Genomic DNA, 15,051 nt, shown 5'->3' with positions numbered 1-15,051 from the left:
CCAAAATATACCCTAAATCTCTAGTGTGTGGCTTTGTTCTAGTCTCCTGCCTGATCACATTCTCTCCCCACCCTTTTTTTTTTTAAATCCTCATTTCTTTTTTCAACCAGTTTCTTATCTTATCAATTCCCATTATAAAATCTTTTATAATTTTCATCTTTACAGTCATATTCCATCCCTTCATTGTATTAACCCTTATTTTTGTACATATATAAGTTTTTCTTTCTTTAAAATTTTCAGAGGCACTTTCTTCTAACAGACCCAAATATGCCCAAAATCTAATGTGTGGCACTGATCTATGCACCAGCCTGATCATATTTGATCATATTCTGGTTTTTGTTTGCTTGTTTGTTTGTTTTTATTGTTCACTCTTTTTTTTCTTTTTTCTTTCTTTCCCTTTCTTTTCCCCCAGTTTCAGGTCTCTTCTGATTTGTTTAGTGTATATTTTTCTGGGGATGTTGTTACCCTGTTAGCATTTTGTTCTCTCATTCATCTATTCTCCTCTGGACAAAATGACAAGATGGAAAAAAAATCACCTAAAAAAAAAAAGAACAAGAGGCAGTACAGACTGCCAGGGACCTAATCAATAAGGACATTAGTAAGATGTCAACACTAGAGTTCAGAATGTTGATTTTAAAGATACTAGCTGGGCTTGAAAAAAGCATGGAAGATATTAGAGAAACCCTTTCTGGAGAAATAAAAGAACTAAAATCTAACCAAGGGAAAATCAAAAAGACTATTAATGAAGTGCAATCAAAAATGGAGGCTCTAACTGCTAGGATAAATGAGGCAGAAGAAAGAAGTAGTGATATAGAAGGACAAATGATGCAAAATAAAGAAGCTGAGAAAAAGATAAACAACTACTGGATCACGAGGGCAGAATTTGAGAGATAAGTGATACCACAACACAGAACAATATTAGAATAATTGGGACCCCAGAAGAAGAAGAAAGAGAGAGGGGGACAGAAAGAATATTGGAGCAAATTATAGCAGAGAAATTCCCTAATTTGGGAAGGAAACAGGCATCAAAATCCAGGAGGCACAGAGAATCCCCCTCAAAATCAATAAATGTAGGTCAATACCCCAACATCTAATAATAAAACTTACGAGTCTCAGAGACAAAGAGAAAATCCGAAAGCAGCTCGGGAGAAGAGATCTGTAAACTACAATTGTAGAAACATTAGATTGGCAACGGACCTATCCACAGAGATCTGGTAGGCCAGAAAGGACTGGCATGATATCTTCAGAGCACTAAATGAGAAGAATATGCAGCCAAGAATACTATATCCAGCTAGGCTGTCATTGAAAGTAGAAGGAGAGATAAAAAGCTTCCAGAACAAACAAAAACAAAATTAATTTGCAAACACAAAACCAGCCCTACAAGAAATATTGAAAGGGGTCCTCAAAGCAAAGAGAGAGCCTAAAAGTAATATAGACCAGAAAGGAACACAGCCAATATACAGTAACAGTCACCTTATAGGCAATACAATGGCACTAAATTCATATCTTTCAATAGTTACCCTGAATGTAAATGGGCTAAATGCCCCAATCAAAAGACACAGGGTATCAGATTGGATAAAAAAACAAGACCCATTGATATGCTGTCTGCAAGAGACTCATTTTAGAAACAAAGACACCTCCAGATTGAAAGTGGGGGCTGTAGAAAACCATTTACCATGCTAATGGACACCAAAAGAAAGCTGGGGTGGCAATCTTTATATCAGACAAATTAGATTTTAAACCAAAGACTATAAGAAGAGATGAGGAAGGACACTATATCCTACTTAAAGGGTCTATCCAACAAGAAGATCTAACAATTGTAAATATCTATGCCCTTATCATGGGAGCAGCTGATTATATAAGCCAAATAATAACAAAAGAAAAGAAACACATTGACAATAATATGATAATAGTAGGGGACTTCAATACCCCCTTCACTGAAATGGACAGATCATCTAACCAAAAGATCAACAAGGAAATAAAGACTTTAAATGACACACTGGACCAAATGGACTTCACAGATGTATTGAGAACATTCCATCCCAAAGCAACAGAATACACATTCTTCTCTAGTGCCCATGGAATATTCTGCAGAATAAATCACATCCTAGGGGACAACTGTGTGGCTCAGTTGCTTAGGCGACTGCTTTCGGCTCAGGTCATGATCCTGGAGTCCCGAGATCAAGTCCTGCATCGGGCTCCCAGCTCGGCGGGGAGTCTGCTTCTCCCTCTGACCCTCCGCCCTCTCATGTGCTCTCTCTCTCTCACTCTCTCTCTCAAATAAATAAATAAAATCTTTAAAAAAAATAAAAGAAAAAGAAATCACATCCTAGGTCACAAATCAGGTCTTAACTGGTACTAAGAGATTGGGATCATTCCCTGCATATTTTCAGGCCACAGTGCTTTGAAACTAGAATTCAATCACAAGTGCAAAGTCGGAAAGAACTCAAATACATGAAGGCTAAAGAGCATCCTACTAAAGAATGAACGGGTCAACCAGGAAATTAAAGAAGAATTTAAAAAATTCGTGGAAACCAATGAAAATTAAAACACAACTGTTCAAAATCTTTGGGATGCAGCAAAGGCAGTCCTAAGAGGATAGTATATAGCAATACAAGCCTTTCTCAAGAAACAAGAAAGGTCTCAAATACACAACCTAACCCTACACCTAAAGGAGCTGGAGAAAGAACAGCAAATAAAGCCTAACCCCAGCAGGAGAAGAGAAATAATAAAGATCAGAGCAGAAATCAATGAAATAGAAACCAAAAGAACAGTAGAACAGATCAACAAAACTAGGAGCTGGTTCTTTGCAAGAATTAATAAGATTGATAAACTCCTGGCCAGACTTATCGAAAAGAAAAGAGAAATGACTCAAATCAACAAAATCATGAATGAAAGAGGAGAGATCACAACCAACACCAAAGAAATACAATTATAAGAACATATTATGAGCAACTATATGCCAGCAAATTAGATAATCTGGAAGAAATGGATGCATTTTTAGAAATGTATAAACCACCAAAACTGAACCAGGAAGAAATACAAAACCTGAACAGACCTACAATCACTAAGGAAATTGAAGCAGTCATCAAAAATCTCCCAACAAACAAAAGGCCAGGGCCAGATGGCTTCCCAGGGGAATTCTACCAAACATTTAAAGAAGAATTAATACCTATACTTCTGAAACTGTTCCAAAAAATAGAAATGGAAGGAAAACTTCCAAACTCATTTTATGAGGTCAGTATTACCTTGATCCCCAAACCAGACAAAGACCCTATCAAAAAGGAGAATTACAGACCAATATCCTTGATGGACATGGATGCAAAAATTCTCACCAAAATATAAGCCAATAGGATCCAACAGTACATTAAAAGGATTATTCACCATGACCAAGTGGGATTTATCCCTGGGCTGCAAGGTTGGTTCAACATCCGCAAATCAATCAATGTGATACAATACATTAATAAAAGAAAGAACAAGAACCATATGATCCTCTCAATATTGCAGAAAAAGCATTTGATAAAGTACAGCACCCTTTCTTGATCAAAACTCTTCAGAGTATAGGGATAGAGGATACATACCTCAATATCATAAAAGCCCTCTATGAAAAACCCACAGCGAATATCATTTTCAATGGTGAAAAACTGAGAGCTTTCCCACCAAGGTCAGGAACACGGCAGGGATGTCCATTATCACCACAGCTTTTCAACATATATTAGAAGTCCTAGCCACAGCAATCAGACAACAAAAAGAAACAAAAGGCATTCAAATAGGCAAAGAAGAGGTCAAACTCTCACTCTTTGCAGATGATATGATACTTTATGTGGAAAACCCAAAAGACCCCACCCCATAACTGCTAGAACTCATACAGGAATTCAGTAAAGTGGCAGAATATAAAATCAATGCACAGAAATCAGTGGCATTCCTATATACCACCAACAAGACAGAAGAAAGAGAAATTAAGGAGTTGATTCTATTTACAACTGCACCCAAAACCATAAGATCCCTACAAATAAATCTAACCAAAGAGGCAAAGAATCTGTACTCAGAAAACTATAAAATACTCATGAAAGAAATTGAGGAAGACACAAAGAAATGGGAAAACGTTCCATGCTCTTGGTTTGGAAGAACAAATATTGTGAAGATGGCAACGCTACCTAGAGCAATCTACATATTCAATGCAATCCCTATCAAAATACCATCCACGTTTTTCAAAGAAATGGAACAAATCATCCTAAAATTTGTATGGAACCAGAAAAGACCCCAAATAGCCAGAGGAATGTTGAAAAAGAAAAGCAAAGCTGGCGGCATCACATGTCCGGACTTCCAGCTCTATTACAAAGCTGTCACCATCAAGACAGGATGGTACTGGCACAAAAACAGACACATAGATCAATGGAATAGAACAGAGCGCCCAGAAATTGACCCTCAACTTTATGGTCAACTAATGTTTGAAAAAGCAGGAAAGAATTTCCAATGGAAAAAAGACAGTCTCTTCAACAAATGATGTTGGGAAAATTGGACAGCCACCTGCAGAAGAGTGAAACTAGACCATTTCCTTACACCACACACAAAAATAGACTGAAAATGATTGAAAGACCTAAATGTGAGACAGGAGTCCATCAAAATCCTAAAGGAGAACACAGGTAGCAACCTCTTCAACCTCAGCCGAAGCAACTTCATCCTAGAAACATCGCCAAAGGCAAGGGAAGCAAGGGCAAAAATGAACTATTGGAACTTCATCAAGATAAAAAGCTTTTGCACAGCACAAGAAACAGTCAACAAAACCAAAAGACAACCAACAGAATGGGAGAAGATATTTACAAATGACATATCAGATAAAGGGCTAGTATCCAAAATCTATAAAGAACTTATCAAACTCAACACCCAAAGAACAAATGATCCAATCAAGAAATGGGCAGAAGACATGAACAGACATTTTTCCAAAGAAGACATCCAAATGGGCAACAGACACATGAAAAAGTGCTCAACATTGCTCAGCATCAGGGAAATCCAAATCAAAACCTCAACAAGATACCACCTCACACCTCTCAGAATGGCTAAAATTAACAAGTCAGGGAACGACAGATGTTGGCGGGGATGTGGAGAAAGGGGAGCCCTCCTACACTGTTGGTGGGAATGCAAGCTGGTGCAACCACTCTGGAAAACAGTATGGAGGTTCCTCAAACAGTTGAAATTAGAGCTACCATTCGATCCAGCAATTGCACTACTGGGTATTTACCACAAAGATACAAATGTAGGGACCCGAAGGGGTACGAGCACCCCAATGTGGATTTTATATAGCTCTAGATTATCTGTGGAATTAACAGGCAACAGTCAAAATACAGGAAGATGAGATGTTTTTTTAATTGGCACTCTGGCTCTATTTTTGGATTCAAAGAATTAAACTTATGCCATCAAAAAGAAAATGGTTGTAAAACTAACAACTAAGTAAAACTAAAATACAATGATCAAGCAACCAAACTTTAGTTGATGTCTGATGGTAGGTTATTTTACCCAAGCCATTTTCCTTTGAGCAATGGCAGCAAAATTACAAGTGTAAATTCAGATACCTGTGAGAAGTATTCTAGTATTTGAGGATTTGTAAGAAAATAATCCCTTCTACTGTGTGCTTCTGACAGGACAAATAAACTCTGTAGAAAATTTTTAATAAAAATAATATTTTCATGACAACTTCAAAGTCTGCCATAATTTTGACAAATATACTCCAGGAAATAGAATTAATCTGTGCCAGGAACAATCAGAATTTCAAGAACAGTACTTCCTCAAGCTTGGTCATCCTAGAAGCTATTAAGTAGGAATGAACCAACATGTGGTTGGGATTTTCAGTCAAGCTAGTAAATCTATAATGATTTTTTATTATTATTGTTGTTCATGGTTATCTTATTCCCATCCTTAATACTCTTCCTATAGCATGGACTTTCTCTAATTTCCTCAACTAGAAAAGCCTATCCATCTGGATTTTTCTCTATCTCAGCATTCTATCTCATTTATAGATTTTGTTTCCTTTCTTAGTCTTAATATATTTACTGCATATAAATGCATATGATATGGTATACTTAACGGCAGAGGCCATATCTGTCTTGTTCACAGAGCAATCCATAAAGCCTACTAAAGTGTCAGACACATAATAAGCAATCAATAATATTTGATGAAGGAATGGATGAGTACAAAAAGATAAGCTAAGTGAACACAGTGAAGCAAATGTTAAGAACAACTTCTAGCATTATAAATATACAGTCAGTAGAAAATACTTATATCAGTAAAAAGGACCTCTGTTTCCAAATAATTGCAAAACAAAGTCACCAGTTACTACTATGCATTTTCAGTCACACAAAATGTATAGCACATGAGTCACTGATCATTTTTCCCTAAAATTCATTAATTGTATGTGACTTATCTTATTTTGTACATAAATTCCCCTTCTCTACCAGCATCCTTCTTATCCCATAATTTACTTTCTCTTTCTCTATAACAATCCTTTCTTTCCTTTAACTCTGATAATTAAATATGCATTATCTTTTAGTTTGTTGTACTATTTATAATTTATTTGAAGACTACCATAAAGACATCAGTTAATATAATTTTTCTGTGTTCCCCCTTTTCTCTACTCCATTTAAGAGAGAAAATCCTGAAAGGATTTGAAATAAAGAAATTTATGCTATCATTATTTGTTTCAAAAAGCAGCTCATTCTACCATCCATTCAAATCTGCTGATAAGATTTTTATCTCCATTTTAATTACATATGAATGCATTTCATGTATAACAGCTTCATCACACGCAGCATATATTAATCAGTGAGTCTTTCCTTTTTCTACCCGAATTTATTTCTCATGCTAATTTTTTTAAGAAAACTATATGTAATAAAGTATTATGTTCAATTTCTATATGCTAGCATTGATTACTATTTTATTTGTAAAATGTATATTCATAATAGATTAATGATGGTTCTCATTTCTTCCCAACACTAAGTACTTTTTTCAAATTCCTTCTTTAATTATATTTTCCTCCCTGACTGTGAGTCTGCCATGACTCTGTATGTACATGAATCTGTGTTAGCAGTAGTCTCCACTTTTTATACCAAATTCATGCGTGTGCGCGCGCACACACACACACACACACACACACACAGGGTTATGAAGCAATCTTAAGGGGAATGATTGATATATAAACAGAGTTCGATGCAAATTAAAAATAGGATCTCTAATAAGCATTCAAATTCACACAACAAATATTTGTTCAAATCCAAATACATCCAAAATCATTACACAGACCGTATCCTCATTTGTTAAATTCCAATGATATAAGAGACATATCAACTTTTATAAAACACTTTTCATATATTGTTCTTTCAGCTAATCAGGTAACATACGGTTGTCATCTTTCTGGAAGAAAATTATTTCTTATTACCGTTAGTAAATAGCTAAACATATGTCTCTGGAAGAACTACATTAGAATTTAATTCATGTATATTTATTATTCTAGTCAATATACTATATATGAGATTATCAAGTGTTTCTTAACGAGAGGACTAAGAAAATTGTCTAGGTTTTCTATCTGTTGTATAGCAGAAGTGATGGCTATACAACTTATTTTACACTTCTCAGCTTTATCCTTACCTTGGAAAAGTGACAGATTCTTTGTTTCAACTGTAGAACTCTTCTCAAAGACTGTAAGAAAAAGACAGTCTTCAATATGAGAATGACATTCCAGCATCATTTTTTTCTTTTATTTAACAAAGTTCTCTTTGGCAGAGTTTCATGACAATCACAAGTTTGTTTTTGTATCTTTAGGTTTGAAAATCTGTTGAGTGACAGTATAGAGAGACAGCTGGAAGCCAATGAAGATAAATTTTACCTGTCAAAACTCTTTTATAAGCTGTTTAGGTAAAGAAATATAGATGATTTGGGCAAATTAATAAAAATAGAAATTTAACTTAAAGAATACCCCTCAATGAATACAATGTGGAAAGTGTTGAAATAAGTAACATTACATTAATAATTCTAATACAATACATGAAGTAAAATCTCAAAAATATCTTTGAAATTAAAGAAATAAAATAAATACATATATACACATGTATATGTATATGTATAGAGATAGACATATAATCTGGGTGATTTTATTGAAGAACAGCAGTAAGAGAAGGCAGAGTGTAAGAAGAGAGAGTATCCCAGAAATTCACTGGGCTGGTCTGGCCAGCAATAATGGCCATTATACACAAGGGAATATAATGACTTTAGATTCCATTCATATCAATATCATTAAACAAAATGTTCAATGTCATAGACAAGCATAGCAGAACCCCTCACAGACAGTAACAATAGGTCACTAATTTAACAGGTAAATCACAATTCTAGCATAGTCTGTCAAGTATCAAATAAGAACACAGACAATGGCTTTGAGTCAAGGACACAGAACAGTTCTTGGAAAGATAGCAGTTAATTAAAGAGGTTGCAATTCTTGGAATGGCTACTATATTAGCAGAAAATCAAAATGTGATTTTGCATTTAGACAAGAACAGGCACATGTGGATTCATTATTTAACACACTTTTTGAATTTTGGCAAAATTTCTGAGACTCCTAAAATTATAAACTCTTAGAATTTTAGTCTCTTAGACTATTTTAGACTGGGACAGTTTCTCATTTGTTGCTTTGACACCTTGACAATTTTGAGGAATATTAGGCACTTTGTAGACTTTTTCTCAGTTGGGTTTTGTCTGATATTTTTTCTCATGATTAGATGGAAATTACATGTTTTCAGGAGGAAAACTACACAGATAAAATGATATTCATATCACATCATCACAAAGATACATACTATCAACTATTGATATTATCAGTGTCAATGTTAACCATGATCACTTAGCAAAGGTAAGGTTTGTCAGGGCTTTTTCACTGTTGAGTTATTTTTACCTTTTCCCAATTCGTACTCTTTTAAAGAAACAACTATATGAAGTTTGCATTAAGGATTGGGGTGTTGTGTGCCACTTTCTTGAGGAGCAGCATTTATATAAAGTATTTGGAATTTCTCTGTAGGGGGGATTTATTTATTCTCCCCCATTTATTTACATATTCAATCATTTATTTGTATCAATATGAACTCATGGGTATTTACTTATACATTGGGTTATAATTTACTACTACTTAATTAATTAATTAATGTTATCTCATCGCTCAACTTGATTTTTGGTCTTTGGAAACTCTTTCAGTTGGCTTCCACGTCTTTTGGCTCACTCTGTGTGTGTGTGTGTGTGTGTGTGTGTGTGTGTGTGTGTGTGTGTGTGACTTCCTTACTTCATAGCACTACAGGATGACACAGATTCATCTTATATATCCTTTTCTCTGACCTGAAATCGGCCATTTCTTCAAGAGACCTAGTATGTTTATTGAAGAATGGTATTAGAATTTATAACTGATGATTGCTACTGGGGTGTCTATTTTAGGCTTCTCAGCTATCTGAACAAGGAAACAGAGGTTGATATTGCTGATGTATATACACATATCTATAAATATTTCTGTATATATACATCTGTAACTTAATTAAGCATTTTATGAGTTCCTATTGTCTCCAACTCTATTCCAGTACTATATAAATCATTGTAATCTTCCATGCTTTTCTATAACTTCCCACTCCAGGTGAGACATAGGCCCTACCATCTAGCATCCATTGACTTAGTGCTTATATATAGATTTTTTTTTCTGTTAGACTTAATTTCCCTTCATTTCCAAACTTACTTAGGTCAGCTTCTTTTCTCCCATACCTTCAGTAAGCTATTTAATATATTTGTAGGACAGATTTTGTCAGTTTTCACTTTATTGTTGAATTTTAAGAGTTCTTTATATATTTTGTTTTTGTTTTTGTTTTTTGTTTTTTTTTAAAGATTTTATTTATTTGACAGAGAGAGAAGAGAAGGAACACAAGCAGGGGGAGTGGGAGAGGGAGAAGCAGGCTTCCTGCCAAGCAGGGAGCCTGATGTGGGGCTCGATCCCAGGACCCTGGGATCATGACCTGAGCCGAAGGCAGGCGCTTAACGACTGAGCCACCCAGGCGCCCCAAGAGTTCTTTATATATTTTGGATATATGTTGTGGTTTACAAATACTTTCTCCTAGAGAAAAACTTGCCTTTTTATTCTCTTGCAAGTGTTTTTGCAGAGCAAAAGTTTTAAATTTTAAGAAATTTAAATAATTTAATAAAATAATTTGATTTTAATAAAATCCAACTTATTTTTTATTCATGGAATGTGCTTTAGGTATTGAAATTAAAAACTCATCACCAAAAATCACATAGATTTCTCCTATATTTTCTTCCAGAAATGAAATAATTTTGCAAAATGTAACAATTTTACATTTAGGTCTATGCATTTGGTTTTAGATTTTGTGTAAGAGGTACTGCCTAGGTTCATTTTTTTTTTCATATATATGTCCAATTATTCCAGCACCATTTATTGAAATGACCATCCTTTTTCCATCGAACTACCTTTGCACATTTGTCAAAAATCATTTGACTATATTTGTGTGGGTCTATTATCTGGGTTCTTTTCTATACTAATGATCTATATGAATATTCTTTCTCCAAAAGCACAGTCTTTTGTAGCTTTATAGTAAGTCTTGAAATCAGGAATAAATCCTCTCACTTGCTGCTGCTTTTCAAATATTATATTGGGTGTTCTAGGTATTTTACCTTGTCATATAAATTTTAGAATAGTTTGATGATATCTATAAAAGAGCTTGCTGGAAACTTGAAAATGTGCTGATCTATAGATCTATTTGGGAAAAACTGAAATCTTAACAATATCTAGTCTTCCAATCCATGAGCACAGAATATATCTATCCATTTACTCAGAATTTTGGCATCTTTCATCAATGTTTTTTTGCTTTCCATGAATAGATATTGGACATACTTTGTTAGATTTATATATATTTTAATTTGGTGCTACTGCAATTTTTTTTTTGCAATTTTTAATTTCAAATTCAAATCATTCATTGCTGGTATATAGGAATGTACTTAAATTGTATAAATAAACCTTGAATCCCACAACCTTACTATATTTGCTTTTTAGTAATTTGGGGAAATTATTGATTCCATTATTTTAATAGATATAAAGTTATTCAGGTTATCTATTCCTCTTTGAGTCATTTTTGGTAGTTTGTCTCTTTCAAGGAATTGGTACATTTCATCTAAGTCATGAAGTTTGTAGGAACTGTTCATAGTATTCCTTTATTATCCTTTCAATATCCATGGTGCCAGTAGTGAATAACCTTGAAGCATTTCTAAAGTTGGTAATTTGTGTCTCCTCTCCCTTTTTCTTTTGATTAGCCCATCTGGAAGTTTGTCAATATCCATTTCTTTCAAAGAATCAATTTTTGGTTTCATTGATTTTATCTTTTTTTTTCTTTCCTGTTTTCAATTCCATTGATTTTTTTTTAAGATTTTATTTATTTATCTATTTGTTGGAGAGAGAGAGAGGGCACAAGCAGGGGGAGCAGCAAGCAGGAGAGAAGCAGGCTCCCCACTGAGCAGGGATCCTGATGTGGGACTCGATCCCAGGTCCCTGGGATCATGTCCTGAGCTGAGGGCAGATGCTTAACCAACTGAGCCACCCAGGGATCCTTCAATTTCTATTGCTTGCTGCTCTAGTTTTAATTTATTTTCCTTCTGCTTACTTCATTTTATTTCTTCTGTTTGCTTCAAGTTTAATTTGTTATTTTTCTAGTTTCCTAAAGTAGAATCTTATGTTATTGATTTTAGATCTTTATAATATATGCATTTAATGCAGTAAGTTTTTCTCTAAACATTGCTTTAATTACATTAAAAAATTTGGGTAAGTTCCATTTTCATTTTTATTTGGTTCAAATTTATTTTTTAATATATATTGAGACATCTTTGGTTCACATGTTAAACATTTGAAGTTTAATTTTCAAGAATTTGATAATTTTTTTCTCTTTATTATTAATCTATGTTTAATTCTATTATAGTCTGAAAGAATATTTTGCATTATTTCTATTACTTTAAAATTTGTGTGTGTGTGTGTTTCATCATTCTGAATGTGATGTATCTTGGTGAATGTTCCATGTGACCTTGAGGAAAATGTTCATTCTTCTCTTTTTTCCCGAGGAGTATTTTAAAAATGTCAATTAAAACAAATTGATTGGTAGTGCTCTCCAGGGCATCTATAACCTTACTAATTGTCTACTTACTTGATATATACACTACTGACATAATCATTTTGAAATCTCCAACTATAAAGTGGGTTTATCTATTTCTCCCATCAGTTTTATTAGTTTTTTTTTTCTTTATGTATTTGGTGCTATGTTGTTAGATGCATACCTATTTAGGATTGTTATATCTTCTTAGAAAATTGACCACTTTATTATCAGATTTTGTCCTTCTTTATCCCTGATAATCTTCATTGTTCTGAAATATGTCTTGTCTTAAACTAATATAGCTATTCTGGCTTTCTTGTGTTTGCATGGTACATATTTTTTTCATCCCATTATTTTTAACCTGTTTATCTATTCAAAAATTATTTGTTGAGTGCCTAATCAAAGCACTCAATCAAGGCTAGGCATTTATTTTTATTTGCTTACTATTTCTACATATACACTAATCAATTTGTTTTCCTATGAGCAGTCAGGTAGCATAAAACTCCCCAGTCCCCTTGCAACCAGATGGATCCATGTGACTTGTTCTAACACATGAAACACGGATAAAAGTAATGGGTGCAACTTCTGGGCCAGTTTTTAAAATGTTCTTAAAATATTCCCTACATAGTTTCTCTGAGATAGTTGGATGGTTTAGAACAAAGGATCTGGCAGAGTTGATCTTGACTTCAAGATCCTAGAAATGGTATTTAGTCTCAATATAATAAAATATCCAAATAAAGATATTTTAATTTTGCAGTGGCATCTATATGTAACACTTTTGATATCATAATTTGCCATAAGGAAACTTTTTAAAAATTACATCTATCTAAAATCTGTGCTTGAAGCTGAGACCAAGGTAGTTATCGTGAGCCCCTTCTAATATATGATTTTAGCCAAGGCAAGAACCTTCTCTGACCATTTATTCTGATCTGTTAAATTGTTGTAATTAGACCATACAATATTAACATCCTTTTTGAAATTATTAGAAATTATATTTTAATGCTCTTTCTTAATAAATTGTTCCCATTTTGCCCCTAAATCTACTATTCATGGTATGCCAAATTACTGTCTATGACCTTTGCTTATTTTCTGTATTTCTCAGCTATGCTATATAGAGGAGTAGTTATAATATAATAGGTCTCTGTCAGACATTTTTATCATTTTTATTTTCAGTAGTTTATAAGAAAACTTCAGAGATGGCTTCAGGGAACAAAGGGAGGTTTGTCAACTATACTGGCTGACTGTTCCTTTTTAACAAAGTAATTCTGTTCTACAGGAGATTTAAGTTTTAAAATGGTTTTACCAATAAAACAAAAATGGAACATAAAAGAAGGGAAAGGAAAGAAAGAAAATAAAAATCAAAGTAAATTAAAGAAAAATGAGAAAAAAAAGAGAAGATGAAAGGAAAGAAATAAAAGTTTGCATTATACCTTGCCTTGCTGCTTCCATATTTTATGTTCCTATCATAAATTTTAAACTCCAGGTCTTGTTAGGCACAAAGATTCAGTGAAAAGAGCAAGATATCTTCAAATTAGAATAGCTTTTACCAAATATTGACAAGTTATTTAAAATCGGAAATTCCATTTTCTGATTTGTTAAAGATAAATTTCCCATAGGATTGCTATTGATAAAAAATACTGAACCAAAACCAGTGTACTGTAGATACCCAGTAAATGTCTAACATCTTTAAAATAGTAAAAAGGATGCTGGACCTGCATCATAAAGTCTGCCTTAGATTCATGGCTCTCACACTTAATTATAGTCTAATTTGAATAATTTATTTAACTTTCCTAACCCAAGTGGGTGATTTATCAAATGTGGATAACCCTACCAAATCTATGTCACCTCTTGATATTTTGAGGTCTTAGCAAATGACCCTCAAAATAATGCATATGAATATACTTTATTCACTGTGATGTGCTATCTAATTGCACATAATAAAGCATCATCTCATCTATGTACATGAGCCTATTATGTCCTGTTATCTTTTTTGGCTATGAGCCTACTTTACTTTTCAACATAAGTTTTAATTCAAACAATAGTTTAGTCATGGGTTTTTGGGTTATTCCAAATCTGTCATTTTATAAAAATGAACTCTTTGTACCTACTAACATTCTTTATTGAATAAATGTTTACTTAATTTATTCCTATTTCAATTTAGTAGTAACTGCCAAATCAGTATCAAGATTGAAAAATTTGGTCACTAAAACACAACATAAGGCTTTAGTTTCCTTCAGTGCTCTGGTAATCTGTTCACCTAAGCTAGTCTTTCTGTTCATGTATGTGATGTGATTTCTTAAAAGTTAGCTGTAGATCATTAGTAATAATTGGTAATAAGTGCTTTGCTGGCCACTTGAAATTATTTTATCTTTTGTTTATATATGAATTATAAACTTCTCAGGGGAATTGGGAATTAGAATATAATTAGTTTCATGTTATCTTCAGTAGGTCTAAATAGATAAGCTGAATCAAGTTGAAATTGATGGAACTCTTCTTTCAGTGATATGCTTTTTAAATTCAAAGGGAACATCCCATTGAATGATCTTTTTAGAATTTTATAATTCTCTACTTTATTTCATAATTAAGCTCTTAGTCTCTTTCTTTTCTGCAAAATTGGTTTAATAAATTGCTTTGATGGTGATCCTTTAAATAATATCAATAGAGGATTTAGCACAGTAACTTCACAGTACACTGAAAGAGGGAATGGATACATCTAGGCAGTAGAACAAATAAGCTGATTAAGTTCTGACATATAATTTTAAAAATCTGTTCCCAAAGACTTTAATTATAATTTCCCTGTTTTCAATATTTAATACAGAAATATGCCTGCCATTTCTCACTCTAGTAAAAATATGGCAGCAATATTTTTTATATACACTTT

General features: G+C 33.4%; 1 long non-coding RNA gene across 1 annotated transcript in view; it reads right to left on the bottom strand.

The window, feature by feature from the left end:
- LOC141372499 (uncharacterized) overlaps positions 1-15,051 on the bottom strand; it is a 101,343-nt gene that overhangs the window by 30,807 nt on the left and 55,485 nt on the right. Inside the window, exon 3 of the long non-coding RNA XR_012377763.1 lies at positions 7,642-7,692. This is a non-coding gene — a long non-coding RNA (uncharacterized lncRNA). The remainder of the gene's footprint in view (positions 1-7,641; positions 7,693-15,051) is intronic.

This window comes from Callorhinus ursinus, unplaced genomic scaffold (assembly GCF_003265705.2).
Source record: "Callorhinus ursinus isolate GAN/ISIS: 27379988/994484 unplaced genomic scaffold, GSC_fseal_2.0 scaffold4, whole genome shotgun sequence".
Taxonomy (NCBI): Eukaryota; Metazoa; Chordata; class Mammalia; order Carnivora; family Otariidae; genus Callorhinus; species Callorhinus ursinus.
The sequence above is the reverse complement of the archived record's forward strand: the minus strand, read 5'-3'. Positions and strand labels throughout refer to the sequence as shown.